This window comes from Trichosurus vulpecula, chromosome 7 (assembly GCF_011100635.1).
Source record: "Trichosurus vulpecula isolate mTriVul1 chromosome 7, mTriVul1.pri, whole genome shotgun sequence".
Lineage (NCBI taxonomy): Eukaryota > Metazoa > Chordata > Mammalia > Diprotodontia > Phalangeridae > Trichosurus > Trichosurus vulpecula.
The window spans coordinates 241,557,066-241,575,718 of record NC_050579.1 but is presented as its reverse complement, the minus strand read 5'-3'; positions in this window follow the sequence as shown (position 1 = coordinate 241,575,718).

The following is an 18,653-nucleotide window of genomic DNA, read 5'->3' as shown; positions in this document are numbered from 1 at the left end:
CTTTGTTGGGAGTAGGAAGGGGAAACATTTAGATAGTCAGCAAGTACAGAGAAATGTGGAGAGAACTCGAAAAGCTTGTCATCAACCAAGAAGTTTCCTGATTGTCTAAGGTTGGGTTTAGGATTGTCTACCAGGACCACCAGGTAGGCTAATCCAGTGGAGGGGTGTGTATGTGTGTGTGTGTGTGTGTGTGTGTGTGTGAGAGAGAGAGAGAGAGAGAGAGAGAGAGAGAGAGAGAGAGGGAGAGAGAGAGAATGCTCTGGAACAAAAATGCCACTCTAGTCTTGAAGCATGAGGAAGTAGATTCTAGAGGCATGGTTCTAGACCTAGAGAGGGCCACAGGGCCCAAATTAGCCCTAGGGAACTAGAGGAACTTATAGATTTCAGTACCACCCAGTTAGGCAAGGTAATTTTATTTTAGATAGACTCAATTACCTGCAATTTGGTTCTTAACATTTCTCCAAATTATCCTTCGTGACTACTTTGTGCCTTGGTGCTCCTTTGTGAATAAACCATAGAAAATACATTCTTGCGAGGGTGTTGGCACATGTTAAAAAAAAAAGAGACAATGGGTATAAGATTTTTGCATCAAGACAAATGGCATCAAGAAAAAAGGCGATAGGCAATGGGGATAGCAGCGTTTTGAACCCAGAGAATTCAGTAGGCTCAGGGACGAGGAAGGTCAGCAGGATTGGTGCCTACAGCTGGGGTTTTAGAAGTGAGTGTGGTTTAGAGTTGAATGGAGTTTTTGACATAGGAGAAAGCAAAAATGCTGAGAATGAATGGCAAAGGCTCCTAGGCCTGGTTCTAAAAGGAGCTACTACCCTGGGAAGATGATGATTTTTTTAAGTTAATTTATTTATTTTTAGTTTTCAACATTCACTTCCATAAGTTTTAAATTCCTCTCCCTCTCCTCCCCAAGACAGGATACAATATGATATAAGCTCTACATACACATTCCCATTAAAAATATTTTCACATTACTTGTGTTGTATAGAAGAACTAGAATAAATAAATGAGAAAGAAAAAAAAAACAAAACAAAAAAGAAAATAGTCTGCTTCACTCTGCATTCAGACTCCATAGTTCTTTCTCTGGATGTGGATGACATTTTCCATCATGAGTCCTTTGGAATTGTTTCAGGTCCTTGCATTGCTGAGAAGGGCAAAGTCTATCAAAGTCAGTCATAACACACTGTGGCTGTTGCTGTGTACAATGTTCTCCTGGTTCTGCTCACTTCACTCAGCATCAGTTCATATAAGTCTTTCCAGGTTTTTCTGACATCTGCCTGTTCATCATTTCACAATAGAATTCCATTATACTCATATACCACAATTTGTTCAGCCATCTGATAGGCATCCCCTCAATTTCCAGTTCTTGGCCACCACAAAAAGAACTGCTATAAATATTTTTGTGGGTCCTTTTCCCATTTTAATGATTTTTTTTTGTGATACAGCCCTAGAAGTGGTATTGTTGGGTCAAAGGGTATGCACATTTTTATAGCCCTTTTGGGCATAGTTCTAAATCACACTACAGAATGGTTGCATCAGCTCACAACTCCACCAACAATGAGTGTTCCAACTTTCCCAAATCTTCTCCAACATTTATCATTTTCCTGTTTTGTCATGTTAGCCAATCTGATAGGTGTGATGTGGTACCTCAGAGTTGTTCTGATTTGCATCTCTCTAATCAATAGTGATTTAGAGCATTTTTTTCATATGACTATAGACAGAAGTTGATGAATTTCAATAAAGTCTAAGGCCCAAGGCTATATGTCCTTAACATATTCTTTACTGGTATTTCAAAGGAATTCAGGGCTAAGAGGTTTTTTTTTTTATTTTGGCCCAACCTAGAGTTTCAATGAGGATAAGAGGGATGGAGGGAATGAAAGGGCACAATAGGCTTTCGCAGAATCATAGGATAATAAATTTAGAGGTGTTAAGGAAACTTAGGGGCCACCTAGTCCATCCTCCTCCTCTATATGATAAAGAAACTGAGAGCCAGAGAGATGAATGACAGATCCAAGGTGACACAGGGAGTTGCAGTCAGGATTTGAACCCAGGCTCTCTGACTCCAAATCTGGTATCCTTTCTGTTGTACCATGCTGTCTCCTCTCTGAACATAGGCAATTATATTCAATCAGGGCTTAGAAATTCTGTGATTTCTCCTGTATCCTTTAGTGACTCATTCTCCCTCCCCTTTCACTAAAGTCTTTAAAGAACATGCCATCTCCCTAGACCAGCCTTTGTATTTCTCACTGCTGCAACCACCGTGGGCTTTTGGTCATAGGCTCCAAAAGTCATGGAATCCTAGAGTATTGGGGCTGGAAAGGTCTTTAGGTATCCAGTCTAACTCCCTCATCTTTCCAGAAGGGGAAAAAGATGACTCATATAAGTGACTCCAATCTACTTTCCCCACTATTTCTCATTCCCCATCATTCTCTTTCATATACTCTACATTCTAGCCAACGGGATTATTAGCTGTCCTTGGTACTCAGCATGCTATTTCCATCTCTAGCATTAAAACAAACTCTAGACTGCCATGCCTCGAATGTACCCTGTTTTCATCTCCACCTTTCAGAATCCTTATTTTCCCTCTGAGGCTTAGGTCATGTGCCATCTCCTTTGTGACTACTTCTCTGATCTCCTGTTGTTAGTACTCATTCTCTCTCCCAATTACTTGTATTTATTTCTCCGGATACATGTTATAGCTCCCTAATAGAACGTAAGCTCTTTCAGGGCAGAGATGATTTCATTCTTCCCCCTTGCTTTTGGATTCCCAGCACCTGGCCTAGAAGAGAGATTGGCACATAAGAAATGCTTAATGACCTTTTGCTGAATTGAAGGGACTTGCCTGAGGCCACACAACTAGTAACCGGCAGAGGCAGGACTGGAAGTCTTACTTCCTGACTCCTCTTTCCACTCCACCATGGTCCAGCAGAGGCAGAGGCAAAGGCAAGCCTCTCCTGAGATGCATTTTGTTACTGTGGGAGATGGGTGTACTGGGTAAGATGACTTCTCTCTCCTTTAGCTACAGAAACAGAATCCCTCGTCTCCTACCAGTACAGGGAGGCCTAAGACACTCCTGTATGTGCTCATCTCTGCAGCTACGACACTCCCTCTGAGATTAGTGGGAGAAGTGTGTATGTACAGCCAAAGGAGCCCACGATTCATAGTAAAAAGGACTGAGCTGGAGTGCTGCATCTGCAGCATCTACAAGTTGCATGACCTCGAGTAGTCCATTTACTTCTCTGGGCTTCATCTATGATCTTCCTGTTCTAACCTCCGTTCCACTTCACACCCACCTTTTGGACATTTGATCCTGGACTCAACTTCCCCGATGGCAAGGACGCAGAGTGCTGATACGGTTTTGCTGCCTTCTTCTGTCCATGCCTCCCTGAAGTACAGTAGTTTGTGACAACATGAATCCTATCTGCAGAGAAATGAAGATGTCCAATTAATAGTTAATAACATTGTCATCTCCATTAACAAGAAGGCCTACTAAAGACTGAATGAGGCCTGAACACAAGGGAGTGGAGATAAGCAAGGGAAAGACTATCAGGGAGTATGGAAGAAAACATAAGCTGACATTTAAAAAATCCCATTGCCAACATTTTAATCACACTACAGACTTTTTTCTTGTCTTCTTTCGTTATACTCTGTACCATCATATTAATCTATTTAAATTCTCAGACTGCTCCCTGATTTCTATAAACCATCCATTGCATATAACTGACATCTGCATACTGTTTTAAGGTTTCTAAAGCATATATGATCCTTGTGAAAATGCTCTGAGGTAGGTAGTAGAGGTATTATCACCTTCATTTTAAAGATGAGGAAACTGAGGCTCAGAGACATTGTGACCCAACAATGGTCACATATCTACGAAGTACTGGGCCTCCTATTTACTTATGGGCAGATGCCTGCATTTCACAAGTGAGAAGAAGATGTTGCCTGGATTCCATTAACATTTGATTCCAACTATGTCTTTGCAAACATATCTGCCTCAGAACACAGCACATAAATTAGAAATCCCCAGGACTATGTACACAGCAAACCTAATCAAAGTAGAAAAGCAACAGGAGGGCTTTCAGCCAAGATGGCTGCCTGACCAGGAGAGAAACCACCTCATTTTGAGATGAGTATTCCAGCAGAAAACTGAAATTCACACCAGACCAAATAATGATCAAGAAATTCAGTGAGACACTATAGTGACTTCTTCCATCCTGAAACTACACAAAAAGTTGGCCAGAAGCCCACAAGCTAAAGAAAAAGGGGTGGCCAGCAAAGCCAGCACCAGAATAGGCAAAAAAAAAAAAAAAAAGCTTTCAGTCATCCAGCAGGACCAGAGACAGGCCAGAGAAACATGTACCTTGGAAGACTGTGTCCAGAGGCAGCAAGTACAAAGAGACTCCCCCTCAAAAAAATAATGAACCTCGGGGAGGTCAGAAGACTTCAAAGTGGGGACCCTGGAAGTCTGGGGAAGCTTAGGCAGCAAGCAAAGCAGCACAGCAGCATTCAGATTGGAACAACACACAATGATGCAAGGGAGCTTCACCCCAGGAAATGAAAGTCTATGTAGGAACCAAAATGACCCAGGGAAAGACAGAGCAGGGTCCACCACCCCACCCAAAAGCATAGCAGAGGCACAAAGTTCAAATTCAGGATCTAACACTAAAGGGATAAGTAAATCAAAGAAAACAGTAACCAATATAAAAAATATTATTGCAGATCCAAAGAATACCTAAGCCAAAGAGCAAGTAATTTTGTAACAATGGCCAGCATAACTCAAAGTCAAAAACGGACACCCCACAGGAAGTACGTAAATACAAGGAATAAGAAATGAAACAAAAGACTAAAAAAAATTCTGGAGGAAAGAATTAGAAGAATGAAATAGATTAAAGAAAAAGTGGTAAGTTTTAACCACTTTGAGCAAATATTCGTAAGGTGCTTTGCAAACTTTAAAGCTCTCTATTATATTTATAGCTTAAAGTTAGCTATTATTACCCAAGCAATTACTTTGAAAACTGGAGCAGACCAAATAGAAATCAATGATTCCAAGAGACAGAAAAGAAATACTGGAACAAAATCAGAAGATGGGGAAACCAGAAAAAAAAAAGATAGCTGATATAAAAAAACTCACCTGGAAAACAGGTCAAGATAATCTAAAATTCAATAGACTCCCTGAAAATCATAATTTAAGAAACAAGAGGTTTCAGAATTAGGCTTTTAAGAAATCACAAATGAAAATTGACTGGAAGGGGCAGCTAGGCGGTGCAGTGAGTAGAGCACTGGCCCTGGGGTCAGAAGGACCTGAGTTCAAATTCGGCCTCAGATACTTGACACACTTATTTGTTGTGTGACCTTGGGCAAGTCACTTAACCCCAATTGCCCTGCCTTCCCCCCTCCAAAAAAAAATTGCCCAGATCTATTAGAACCAGAGGGCAAATTGAAGATAAAAAGAATTCATGAATCAACCCCCAAAATTAAAATTTCCAGGAACATCATAGCCAAAATCCAGAATTTCCATGTCAAAAAAAATAATAATAATAATGTAAGCATCCATAAGGAAGCAGTTCAAGTACCAAGAAACCACACAGTCATGATCAGGAAACTTCTACTATAAATTAGAAGTGATCCTGAAATGGAATACTTCAAAGGGCAAAAGATATGGGCTTACAACCAAGAATAACATAACTTGTAGTGCTAAGTATAATCCTACAGGGAGAAAAAGCAGACCTCTAATGGAAGAGAAAATTTTTAAGAACTTATTAGGAAACGACTAGAGCTGAGTAGGAACTTTTAAATTCACACAAAAAAGTCAAGAGAAACCTAGAAAGGCAATTTAACCAGAAGGATCTATAGGATAAATGCTAATATTCTAATGAGGGAGAAGAAAGTAGTGTCTTTTATTAACATTAATGTCTTCAAAGATATTGATGGAATCAAATAAGAAAAACAGAAGACTTCTCCAAAAAAAAAAATTTAAAAAAAACAGAGGACCTGGGAAGGACTGGTTCTTTTCTGAGGATTTGAAGATGGGAAAGAGAAAGGAAGGCAGAAGGAATATGCCACTGTACAAAGGAAGAAGAGGGTGGGACTTGCTATTTCTCATAACTACTTGAGAAGAAAAGTATAAGAACATAGAGGCAGAAGGGGTAAGGCAGTGGGCATCAGATGAACCTCACTTTTATCTGAAATGGATACAGGAGAGTTAAACACACACATGCACACATACACTCAAAGTTTGGTATAGAAATAGACAAAATTCAACAATCGGTCAATGAACATTGTATTAAGCAACTACTATGTTGCTGGGGATACAAATACAAGTTGAAAAAAAAAGTTCCCTCCCTTAAGGAGTTTACAATTTAACCTGGAATGTCAATACACAAAAAGAAGCTAAAAGGGATGAAGGGATGTGTCTACATCGATGGAGAAATCCAACGAAGCCCCAAAGCAATATAGTTTGTAGGAAATGGGGAGAAGACTGTGCTGAGCCCCATTCTTAAAACGAGGCCCTGTCCTCCAGCCAAACAAATTCAATCCTGCAAGATAATAAGATTTCCCAGTGATGAGTTTCCTGGGAAAGGAATACATGATGGAGAAATCCAAAGAAGTACAAAAGTAGTTTAGCTACTCTACCTTGATGACCTAAAATATAGAGAGTGTCTATCGACTGGTAGCAGCTGAACAAATTGTGGTATAAGAATATAATATTATTGCATCATTAGAAATAGGGAAAGATGATTTCGGAGATTCCTAGGTAGTATAAGGTTCAGGATGAGATGAGCAGAATAAAGAGAATAATTTATAGGAGGACAACATTGCAAAGAAAAAACTACTTTAAAAGATTTAAGAACTCTGATCAATTCAGTGACCAACCATGGCTTTAGAGGAGATACCATGAAAGATCAACCAACTCCCGACAGAAAGGTGATGGATTCAAGGTGCAGAAAAAGACACATTTTTAGTTGTGGCCATTTTGCGGATTCATTTTGTTTGTGCTTATTTATACAAGATATGTTTTTTTCCCTTTGTTTTTTAACTGAGGCCAGAGTAGGAGAGGGGTGTTAACAATAGTGATGCCAAAAAGCAGGGGGGAACTTTATGGAAATATTTTTTAAACAAATAGAAGGAAAAAGAAGGAAGTTCAGAAAGAAGCATTTTGGAAAAGCAGGATAGTTTTGAAAGGAACGTGTGAAATTATTTTTTTTTTGAAAGCAATCAGTGTAAAATGGAGATTCATAGTTTCATACATAATTTCCCTTTTTTTTTTTTACTTTGCTGTGTATTTGGAAATGCTCAATTTTTGTGCTTAAGTTCAGAATAAAAAGAACAATTTCCAAAAAAGAAAATAAGAGTATTGAAGGTTCTCATAATAGCCATCATGGCTCTGACTTGACAGTAGAAGTTGTTGAACATACAAAAGGGCCTAGAACTATTCTGGAGAATAATTTGGAACTATGTCCAAAGGGCAATAAAACTGTGCATACCCTTTGACCCAGCAATAATATTGCTAGGTCTGTATGCCAAAGAGATTTTTAAAAATTGAAAAGGACCTGTGTACAAAATATTTACAGCAGCTCTTTTTGTGGTGGCAGAGAATTGCGGAGATTCCCATCAACTCAGGGAATGGTTGAACAATTGTGGTATATAACTGTAATGGAATACGATGACCAGGATGCATTCAGAAAAACCTGAAAAGACTTACACAAACTGATACAAAGTGAAGTAAGCAGAACCAGGAAAATACTGTACACAGTAACAACAATTTTGTAAGATGATCAACCGTGAATGGCTTAGCTATTTTCAGCAATACAAAGATTCAAGACAATTCTGAAGGACTTGTGATGAAAAATGCTAACTACCTCCAGAGAAAGAACTGGTGGAGTCTGAATGCAGACAGAAGCATACTATTTTTTATTTTTTGTGTGTGCCTTTTTTGTCTGTTTTCTTTCACAATATGACTAATACGGCAATATTTTGTTTAACTGCACATGTATAACTTATATCAAATTGCTTAGGGAGGGGGAGGAGGGAATGAGGGAGAGAATTTTGAACTCAAAATTTTTTAAATGTTAAAAATTGTATTTGTACATAATTGGAAAAAAATCAAATATTAAAAACCAAAAGGGCCTAGAAAATAGGAAGCCTAGGAAGAGCAAAGGAATCTACTGAGGAAGAGAAAATGGAAGACTGAGGGGTTAATGGGATCTGAGGGACTTCTTGGTTAGGTCCTTGAAGGGATCTAGGAGTGTTAGCTCATGAGGAGCTAATTAACTCTTTTCAGCCAGCTCTCCAGGTAAATTTAGGACACAGCAAAATTGGGACTATAATTTTTGAGAAATTTCAATTGTTCTGTTCAAAATTAAAAACCTCCCCCTTCCAAAGAAACCAAACCAAACCCCAACCATTCAATTACTTGATGTGGAAACAATAGCTGGTTTTAATAATATCTTACATTTCTATATCATTTTAAAGTTTACAAAGTGCTTTGCTTTCCTCACATCCATTTTGTGAGGTAGGTAGGTCATGTAAACTTAAGCATTGTTGGTTTTCCTTGTGGAGGATGGTTGGCTAAGGTTGGCTCCAATGTACTCTGAAAGGTCCTTAGAGACTTTTTTCCCTCACTTCTTCACTCTATTTTGAATCCCTTAAGATCACAACAGGGAGCACGGCATGAAGAACTGCCATCTTGCAGCACCCCTTCCTCATCTATCTTCCCTAAAACATTAGAGAAAATTCAGATAGTCTTCTAAGTGAATTCATGGCCACAGGTGACTTACAGAATCAAGGGAAAATAGTGCCATGTATCTTATGCAAAGTTTCCATGCGTTTATTAATGGCCTATTTATTAGGTACTAGATACCATACTAGGTGCTGGGGATGCAAAGACAGCAGCCTAGAGATTGCCATCAAGGAAATTACATATTACTGGGGGGAGAGGAGGAAGAGATGTATTATCACATTTGATCAGATGTAAATACATATATAAAAACACAAAGTAATGGGAGTAGAGAACTAATAACTGGGAAAATCAGGAAGGCCCTCCTATAGGAGGTGATATTTAAGCTGTACATTGAAGGAAGCTAAGGATTTTATAAAGCAGGGGTGAAGAGGGAAAATCTAGGCAATGGATGAAAGGCACAAAGGCAGGAGGAATGTCATATATAGGACCAGTTTGGCTAGAAGGTAGAATATATGAAAAGGAGTAACATAGAAGTAGCTTAGAAAGATAGGCAGAAGCCAGATGGTAAAGATATTTAAATGCTAAACAGAGGAGTCTGTATTTTATCCTAGAGGTAATAGGGAGTCACTGAAACTTCTTGATCAGGGGAGCACACAGATCTGTGCTTTAGAAATACCAAATTGGCAACTCTGTGGAGGATGAATTGGAGAGAAACTGGATACAAGATCAATTAAGAAGCTATTGAAACAGTCTAGGAGAAAGGTAACGAGGGCTTGAAGAGGCTGATGACTATGTGAGTGTAGACCAGGGATGGACGCTAAAGATATCCATGAAGTAGCATCAATAACATTTGGCAATTAGTCGGATGAGAATGAAGAATTAAGAATGACTCCTAGGTTGTAAATCTAGGTGACTAGAAAAATGGTAGTGCCCTTCAACAGAAATTGGGAGGTCAAGAGCAAAAGTAAGATTAGGAAGAAAGAAAAATGGTTCTCTATTTTGGACATGTTGCGTTTGAGATGTCAATGAGACATCCAGAAAGAGATGTTTAGCAGGCAGTAGGAGATCCTGGACTCCAAATGAGAAAGAAAATTGGATATGTAAATTTGGGCATAATTTGCATAGATAGTTGTTGAATCCATATTAGAGATCACCAAAAGAGAGTATAGAAAGGAAAAGAGATGTGAACAGAGTCCAAACGTTCACCCACATATAGCAGGCAAGAAGAAGATGTTGATTCTGCAAAGGAAGAATGAGAAAGATATATTGAACAGGTAGGAAGAGAACAATGATAAAGCCATATTATAAAAACCCATCAAAGAAAAAATACTTATCTAATGGAGAAATCAAGGCTATCTATAGGCAAATGAAGAAATACTCTTAATCACTTTTGATTAGAAAAATGCAAATTAAAACATCTCTGAAGTACCCAGCTCATATCTATCAGATTAGCTAATATGACAAAAAGGGGAAATGATAAATGTTGGAGAGTGTATGGGAAAATTGGGACATTAATGTACTATTGCTGGAGTTGTGAACTGATCCAACCATTCTGGGGAAAAATTTGGAATATGCCCAAAGAGCAATCAAATTGTACATACCCTTTAATCCAGCAATACAACTACTAGTTCTTTATCCCAAAGAGATCGAAAAAAGGGGAAATGATCTACATGTGGAAAAATATTTATAGCAGCTCTTTCTGTAGTGGCAAAGAATTGGAAATTGGTGGGATGACTATTAATTGGGGAATGGCTGAATAAGTTTTGCATATGAATGAAATGGAAAACCATTGTACTATTAGAAATGATGAGCAGGTGAGGTGGAGCCAAGATGGAGGAGTAAAAGCAGGGAATCCCTTGAGCTCTCCCCCCAAACCCCTCCAAATACCTATAAAAATGACTCAAACAAATTCTAGAGCTACAGAACTCACAAAAGGTCAGAATGAAACAAATCTCCAGCCCCACAACAACTTGGAAGGCTGACAGGAAGGGTCTATCGCACTGGGCTGGGAGTGGAGCACAGTGCTGCATGGGCTAGGCTGGCACAGATGGGCTGGCGCAGGCCTCAGAAGACTGAATCACTGGCAGCTGTAGTGGTTTCCAGACTTCTCAACCCACAAACGCCAAAGACAAAGTAGAAGGTCACTGTGGAAACTTTATCAGACCTGGATGGGAGAAGAGCACAGTCCAGTCCCAGTCCCAGGCTGGTGGAGGTTGCAGCAGCAGCTACTTCCAGACTTCCAGGCCCACAGAAAGTGGGGTGAATGGAGTGGCTGATCAGAAGAGGATTGCAGGGATCTTTTTGCCAGCACTGAGGCAGGATTCTCTTGCTTTCACCTGCTAGGATCTGGGTTACAATCCTGGTTGGCGGTCCTAGGGTGAGGAGGAATGCTGGTGTGGCAGAGCTTGTGGTGGCTGTGGAGAGGGAATCCTCCTCACAGTTCCAAGGCAGAAAAGTGTGTTTGTGGTCACTCACAGACCAGAACACAGGCCAGGACAAGAGTAAACACCCCTCCTTTGATCATACCACCTTAAAAGAATTGAAAAGTTACAGGTGCCTAGAGGTATCTCTGACAACAGCTGCGCAAAATCCCTGAAACTTGTGACAGAGTGCTCTCCACTCTGGAGGCAGAGACCAGCTTTGACAGAGAGGTCAAAGGTCAACTAATTGTCTGGGAAAATGAGCAGACAAGGTAAAAAAAATCAGGCTATAGAATCTCACTTTGGTGACAAAGAAGATCAAAACATACAACCAGAAGAAGAAAACAAAGTCAAAGCTCCTATATCAAAAGCCTTCAATAAAAATATGAGTTGGAGGGGGCAGAGCCAAGATGGAAGCTGGAAAGCAGGGACTTGCCTAAAGCTCTCCCCCAGGACCCTCCAAACACCTATAAAAATGGCTCTGAACAAATTCTAGAGCTGCAGAATCCACGAAATAGTGGAGGGAAGCAGGACTCCAGCCCAGGACAGTCTGGATGGTTGCTGAATAAGATCTATCTCACCATGCTTGGAGTGGAGCAGAGCAGAGTCCAGCATGGGCCATGCCTGGACCAACCAGACTGGAAGCCGGGAGGAACAGGCCCTAGCACCCTGAATCAGTGAGCTGTGGCAGTTACCAGACTTCTCAACCCACAAACACCAAAGACAACAGAGAAGGTTAGTGGGAAAAACTGTGGGAAGAGAATGAAAGGAGTTTGCCATTGGCCACCACCCCAGCAGGTGGTGCAGCTCTGAGGTTGCTTTCAGAGCTCCACCTGTAGTTGCTTCTGGCCCCAGGCCCACCTGATGGGAGGAATTAAGTGGCAGATCAGAGCAGGAGGGCCGAGCCTGCTTAGATCTGAGTCACAGTCTGGGTTGGCAGTTCTTGGAGGAGGAAGAGCGCTGGTGTGGCAGAGATTGCTGTGTAGTAATAGCACTGAAAACAACAGCGCAGCCCCTCAAGCTTGGGACAAAGTACTCTCTACTCTACAAGCAGTCATACTCCAACGAAAAACTCAAGGGTCAAGCAGCTGGCTGAGAACATGAACAGGCAGTGAAAACCCTCTCAGATTCAGACTCAGACTTTCGAATCTTTCTTTGGTGACAAAGAAGACCACAACATATAGCCAGGAGAAGTCAACAAAGTCAAAGAGCCTACATCAAAAGCCTCCAAGAAAAACATGAACTGGTCTCAGGCCATGGAAGAGCTCGAAAAGGATTCGGAAAAGCAAGTTAGAGAAGTAGAGGAAAAATTGGGAAGAGAAATGAGAAGGATGTGAGAAAACCGTGAAAAACAAATCAATGACTTCCTAAAGGAGACCCAAAAAAATACTGAAAAAAATACTGAAGAAAACAACTAGACTAACTCAACTGGCAAAAGAGGTCCAAAAAGCCAATGAGGAGAAGAATGCCTTAAAAAGCAGAGTTGACCAAATGGAAAACAAGGTCCAAAAGATCACTGAAAAAAATAATTCCTTAAAGCTTAGAATGGAACAAATAGAAGCTAGTGACTTTATGAGAAATCAAGGAATTATAAAGCAGAACCAAAAGAATGAAAAAATAGAAGACAATGTGAAATATCTCACTGGAAAAAACCACTGACATGGAAAATAGATCCAGGAGAGATAATTTAAAAATTATTGGACTATCTGAAAGCCATGATAAAAAAAAAGAGCCTAGATATCATCTTTCAAGAAATTGTCAAGGAAAGCCACCCTGATATTCTAGAACCAGAGGGTAAAATAGAAATAGAAAGAATCCACCGATTGCCTCTTGCAAAAGATCGCAACTTCTAGGAATATTATAGCCAAATTCCAGAGTTCCCAGGTCATGGAGAAAATGATGCAAGCAGCCAGAAAGAAACAATTTGAGTATTGTGGAAATACAATCAGGATAACACAAGATCTAGCAGCTTCTACATTAAGGGATCAAAGGACTTGGAATATGATATTCTGGAGGCCAAAGAAGCTAGGATTAAAACCAAGAATCACTCACCCAACAAAAGTGAGTATAATCCTTCAGGGGACAAAATATATATTCAATGAAATAGAGGACTTTCAAACATTCTTGATGAAAAGACCAGTGCTGAACAGAATATTTGACTTTCAAATACAAGAATCAAGAGAGGCATGAAAAGGTAAACAGGAAAGAGAAATCATAACGGATTTATTAAAGTTGAACTGTTTACATTCCTACGTGGAAAGATGATATTTGTAACTCATGAGATCTTTCTCAGTATTAGGGCAATTGTAGGGAATATATATGTATATATAAAGACAGAGGGCACAGAGTGAGTTGAATATGAAGGGATGATATCTAAAAAATAAAATTAAGGGGTGAGAGAGGATTATATTGGGAGAAGGAGAAAGGGAGAGATAGAATAGGGTAAATTATCTTACTTTAAAGAGGCAAGAAAAAGCTGTTACAAAGGAAGAGAAGAGGGGGGGAGGTGAAAGGGAATGAGTGAACCTTACTCTCATCAAATTTGGCCTTAGGCAGGAATAACATACACACTCAATTGGGTATCTTACACTACAGGAAAGCAGGGGGGAAGGAGATAAGGGTGGGGGCATGATTGGGGCACAGGATAGTCAGAAGCAAACACTTTTGAAAAGGGACAGGGTCAAAGGAGAAAATAAAATAAATGGGGGGTGGGATAGGATGGAAGGAGATACAGTCAGTCTTTCACAATATGACTATCATGGAAATGTTTTGCATAACTACACATGTATAACCTATGTTGAATGGCTTGCTTTCTCGACGAGTGTGGGTGGGGAGGGAAGAAGAGAGAGAATCTGGAACTCAAAGTTTTAAAAACAAATGTTAAAAGTTGTTTTTACAAGCAACTGGGAAATAAGATATAAAGGCTATAGGGTATTGGAATGTATCTTGCCCTACAAGAAAGTAAGGGGGAAGGGGATGAAGGGGTGATAGAAGGGAGGACAGACAGGGGAAGGGGTAATCAGAATGCATGCTATCTTGGAGTGGGAGGTAGGGGAGAGATGGGGAGAAAATTTGGAACTCAAAATCTTGTGGAAATGAATGTTGAAAACTAAAAATAAATTAATAAATTTAAAAGAAAAAAAGAAATGAGCAGGTAGATTTCAGAAAAAACCTGGAAAGACTTATAGGAACTGATGCACAGTAAAATGAGCAGAACCAGAACATTGTACACAGTAACAGCAATATTGTGCAATGATCAACTATGAATGATTTACCTCTTTTAAGCAATACAATGATCCAAGACAATCCCAAAGGACTCATGATGAAAAATGCTATCCACATCCAGAAAAAGAATGGATGGAGTCTCAATACAGATTGAAGCATACAATTTTCACTCTATTTTTTCCTTTGGGTTTGTGTCTTTCACAACATGACCAATATGGAAACATGTTTTACATGATTGCACATATATAACCCATATCAAATTGCTTACCATTTTAGGGAGCAAGGAGGGGAGAGAGGGAGGGAGAAAAATTTGGAACTCAAAAAAATTTTTAAAACAATTGTTTAAAATTGTCTTTACATGTAATTGGAAAAAAATAAACTGGTAATGATTTTCAAAAAGAATACTTATCTAAAAGGAGTGAGTGATCAACAGTGGCAAACACTGCAAAGAGTATGAGGAATGAAGAAAAACAGTTGGATTTAGCAACAAAGATCACCAGTGATTTTGTAGAAGGCAGTTTCAGTTGAATAGAGGGAATAAAAAGCACATTGCAAAGGATTGAGAAGTGAGTATGAGGAAATAAAAACAGCAAATGTAAACAGCTTTTCCCTAGGAATTTGAATATAAATGAAAGGAAAATAAATATAGTATAATAGTTTGAGATGGTATGGTCAAGTGATTTTTTTTAAAAGATCAGGGAAATCTGGGCATGTTTGTAGGCATCAGGGAAAGTCAGTGAATAAAGGAGAGGTTGACAATTGCAGAGAATGAGGTGATGACTAAAGGGGTCTCCCCAGAGGAGAGAGAAGGGGCAAGGCTTGAAGGTACGAGTAGAGAGATTAGTGTTTGCAAGAGCTAACATTTTTGAGACTAGAACAAATGAAGAGAGAATGAGGGATTATTAAATTTGTAAACTACTTATATAAAGTCTCTCCTAAATACAACCAACAAATCCATGTCTCAACCCCATCCTACCTCTATGCTATTGATGGAGGACAAAAGAAAGTTATCTTTGTTTATTAGCCAACCTATGGAAGCAAAGAGCTATTACATCTGTCCCGTTACCAAGTGTGTTTGAGGTGGGAATTTTTTTAGGGGGGCAGTGAGGAGTGAAAAAATTTCTTAGTTTAAACCAGGGATTCCTAACCTGGGGTCTATGAATTTGTTTTTATTAGTATTTTGATAACTCAATATAATTGGTTTCCTATGTATTTTATTTTGTAATCCTATGTATTTTATTTTGTGCATTTAAAAATTATTTTGGTATGATTGTACATGTATAGCCTATATCAGACTGCATGTCTTGGCAGGGGTGGGGGGCGAGCAGAGGAAAGGGGAGAAAATTTAGAACTCAAAATTTTATGGAAGTGAATGTTGAAAACTAAAAACAAATAAATAAAAATAAAAAGCTTTAAAAGAAAAAAAATTATTCTAAGAGTCTGACACAGAAAAGGTTAAGAACCCCTAGTTTAAACTTATAAAATTAACTGGATCATACTGAACTGAGTTAGAAAACCTAGGTTCAAACTGAAGCTCTGTCACTGAATAACCTGGCAAGTTACTTTCCTTCTCTGGGCTTCCTTTTCTTCATTTGTAAAATGAGGTTGGGCTACCTGACATCTAAGGTCCTTTCCAGTTCGAACATTCCATGTTTTTGTTCATGGATAGTCTTTCCTATAGATTGTTCAGAAATGAAAACTTAAGTTACAAAATTTTTATTTTAGGGGCTTGAAAGGTTTACTTACTTGGTCCAAGCAAAGGATGACCAGATTTCTAGCACCAGTACTTCACTATTCTGACACCACAAGCTTGTAAGTGGACAACAGTATGGCTCTCATTTTACAGGTGAGAAAAACTAGAGACTCAGTGAGGTTAAGTGACTTGCTCTGAGAGTGAGGCTGGATTCACAACCTTTTCCTGACTGAATTTAAGCCTCTATCCATAGGCCAAGATGCCTTTCTAGCCTTAGCCCACTAACCACATAAGCACACTTGGTAAACACAAGCTCTCCCCTCCTGGTTCTTTCCTTAGTTCCAGCTACTGAGATATCTGGTAAACAAATGTTCCTTAACCCTTTATCTCCTTAATGTCGGCTAACAAAGAAGGATAATCTTCACTTGTCCCGCTTCCACACTGTGGGAGGTTGGGGAGAAAGGCCTGGAGTCCTTGGTTGTATTTAAAAGGCAGTTTATAAATGGATATTGCAGTATTTGCTAATCATCCTCTAAGGGCATGCTAAAGAGAAGAACATATAGGTGTCAGGTCTCCATCTGCAAAGCCAAGGAAATGATCTAAGAAATTTGGGCTAAAACAGGGTTATTTTCCTGAATTAAAACACATTCCTATATCCTCTCAGGTCTACAAAGCAGTTTCCTCTTTATAATATGATGAAAGCAGGTAGGACAAGCAATATTATCTTTATTCTAGAGGGGATAAACTGAGGCTAAGAAGCAAGTAATTTGCTTAAGGTCACATAAACAGTAACCAGGATGGGAATTCACATCTCTGGACTCCAAGTCCAATGCTACAAATCTACCACGAGACACTTTGACGATGAAAGAGGTTCTAGTATTTCACAGAATGTCAGAGATGGAAAGGATGCCCCTTCAATTAAGTAAGCATTAAGCACCGACTCTGTGCCAGTGTGCTGGTGATACAAAGACAAAAGCCAAACAAGTCCTTGCCTTCAAGGAGCCTTCATTCTACAATTCTACCTCCTTTTGCAAATGAAGCGTTAGAATCAGAATGATTTGCTTAAGCAGCTCATAAAATCTACTCTCAAGTCTAGGATTCTTTCTACTATGTAACACTGCTCCTAGAATTTAGGGTGGAACTGGGAGGGGAAAAATTGTACAGCCTTATGGATTTTTTTTTTTTAAAGAACTGGCCAGAGGCATGATTACAAAAGATTCCAGAAGCTACACAAGAAAAAAAAAATCCCCTTATTTACAGGAGTCTCGTAACTTACATGTTAGGCTCTATAAGGTGACAGTGGTCCTGGCACAGTTCCACTTCATAGCTAGTGCTCCACTCTTGCTCACTCTTAAGGGCACCAGCTCTCCTAGCCTGGAAAGTCTTCTGTTACTTCCCTTAAGGTAGAGTAATGCCCCGAAAGTAGCCTTAGAGCCTCTTCCAGTTCTATTAACAGCCAATCGAGAACACACAGCCAGCAACACTTCCCACCCCATCCAGGATATTTTAAGAATTCGTTTTCTATTTCATATTAGAAATCACAGGGGCAGCTAGGTGGCGCAGTGAGTACAGCACTGGCCCTGGAGTCAGGAGGACCCGAGTTCAAATCCAGCCTCAGACACTTGACACACTAGCTGTGTGACCTTGGGCGAGTCACTTAACCCCAATTACCCTGCCTTACCCCCTGCAAAAAAAAAAAAATCACAGGAAGGGAGGTGTCAAGAATGGTGGTCTGAAGTAACAGCAGGAAATACATGGAGAATCTATATGGAGAACAGCTGTAGCCCAAATTTCCATCCTAGCTGCAGTTCATGCCTATATGTTTGCTTATTTCGAGTGTCTACACCCAAAGTAACTACCAAAGCAGAGGTACCATAACTGTCTGCCCTGCAATCTCAAATACAAAAACTATTTTAAGCTTCCCAAACCCCTGGAAACCAATATCCTTTCCAACTGGGGCTGACTGAGAAAAGATGAGTTTCTCAACAGTGGGCAGCACTAGATTCAAATGCCAATTTTCTTAAACATATTCTTTCTACCACAGGGTAAATCAATGCTAGGCAGAAAATCAAAATCAGGACAAAAACATGTTGGTCCAAAGAGGATTCTTTTCAACTTTCAAATACATTGGATACACCCAGCCTGAGGGTGTGTCTCTGGGGGACAAAATCAAGCTTATGAATTCACTACTCAACAGGGCACCTTCTGGGTCTGCCTAAGGCTACCAGGCTGGAGAAGTAGAGCCTAACTTCTGGGGCTCAGGCTTAATAATGCTTAGGTACCTGGGATCAGGACTGGGTCATGCAAAATCACTGATTAACTTCTCATATGACAACTCTCTCCACAAAACCTAGTGGCCGCCAGATATTAATGGATACCTCACAGTGCACTTGAGTCACTGCTCTGGGGAAGAGATGATACCCATCACATGTCTGAGATTTTGAGACCTTGTGGAGAGGGTGTGAGGAAGGAAACCATTATCTTTAAATGAGTAAAAAGGCCCATAAAATGGCAACCCCAGGCTACGAGAAGTCTGGTGTTTGCTTTGTAGGATGTATGTGTGTACATGTATGTAGGAGATATGTATTATATATGGTCACATAGATTATATACATAGTAATTTATG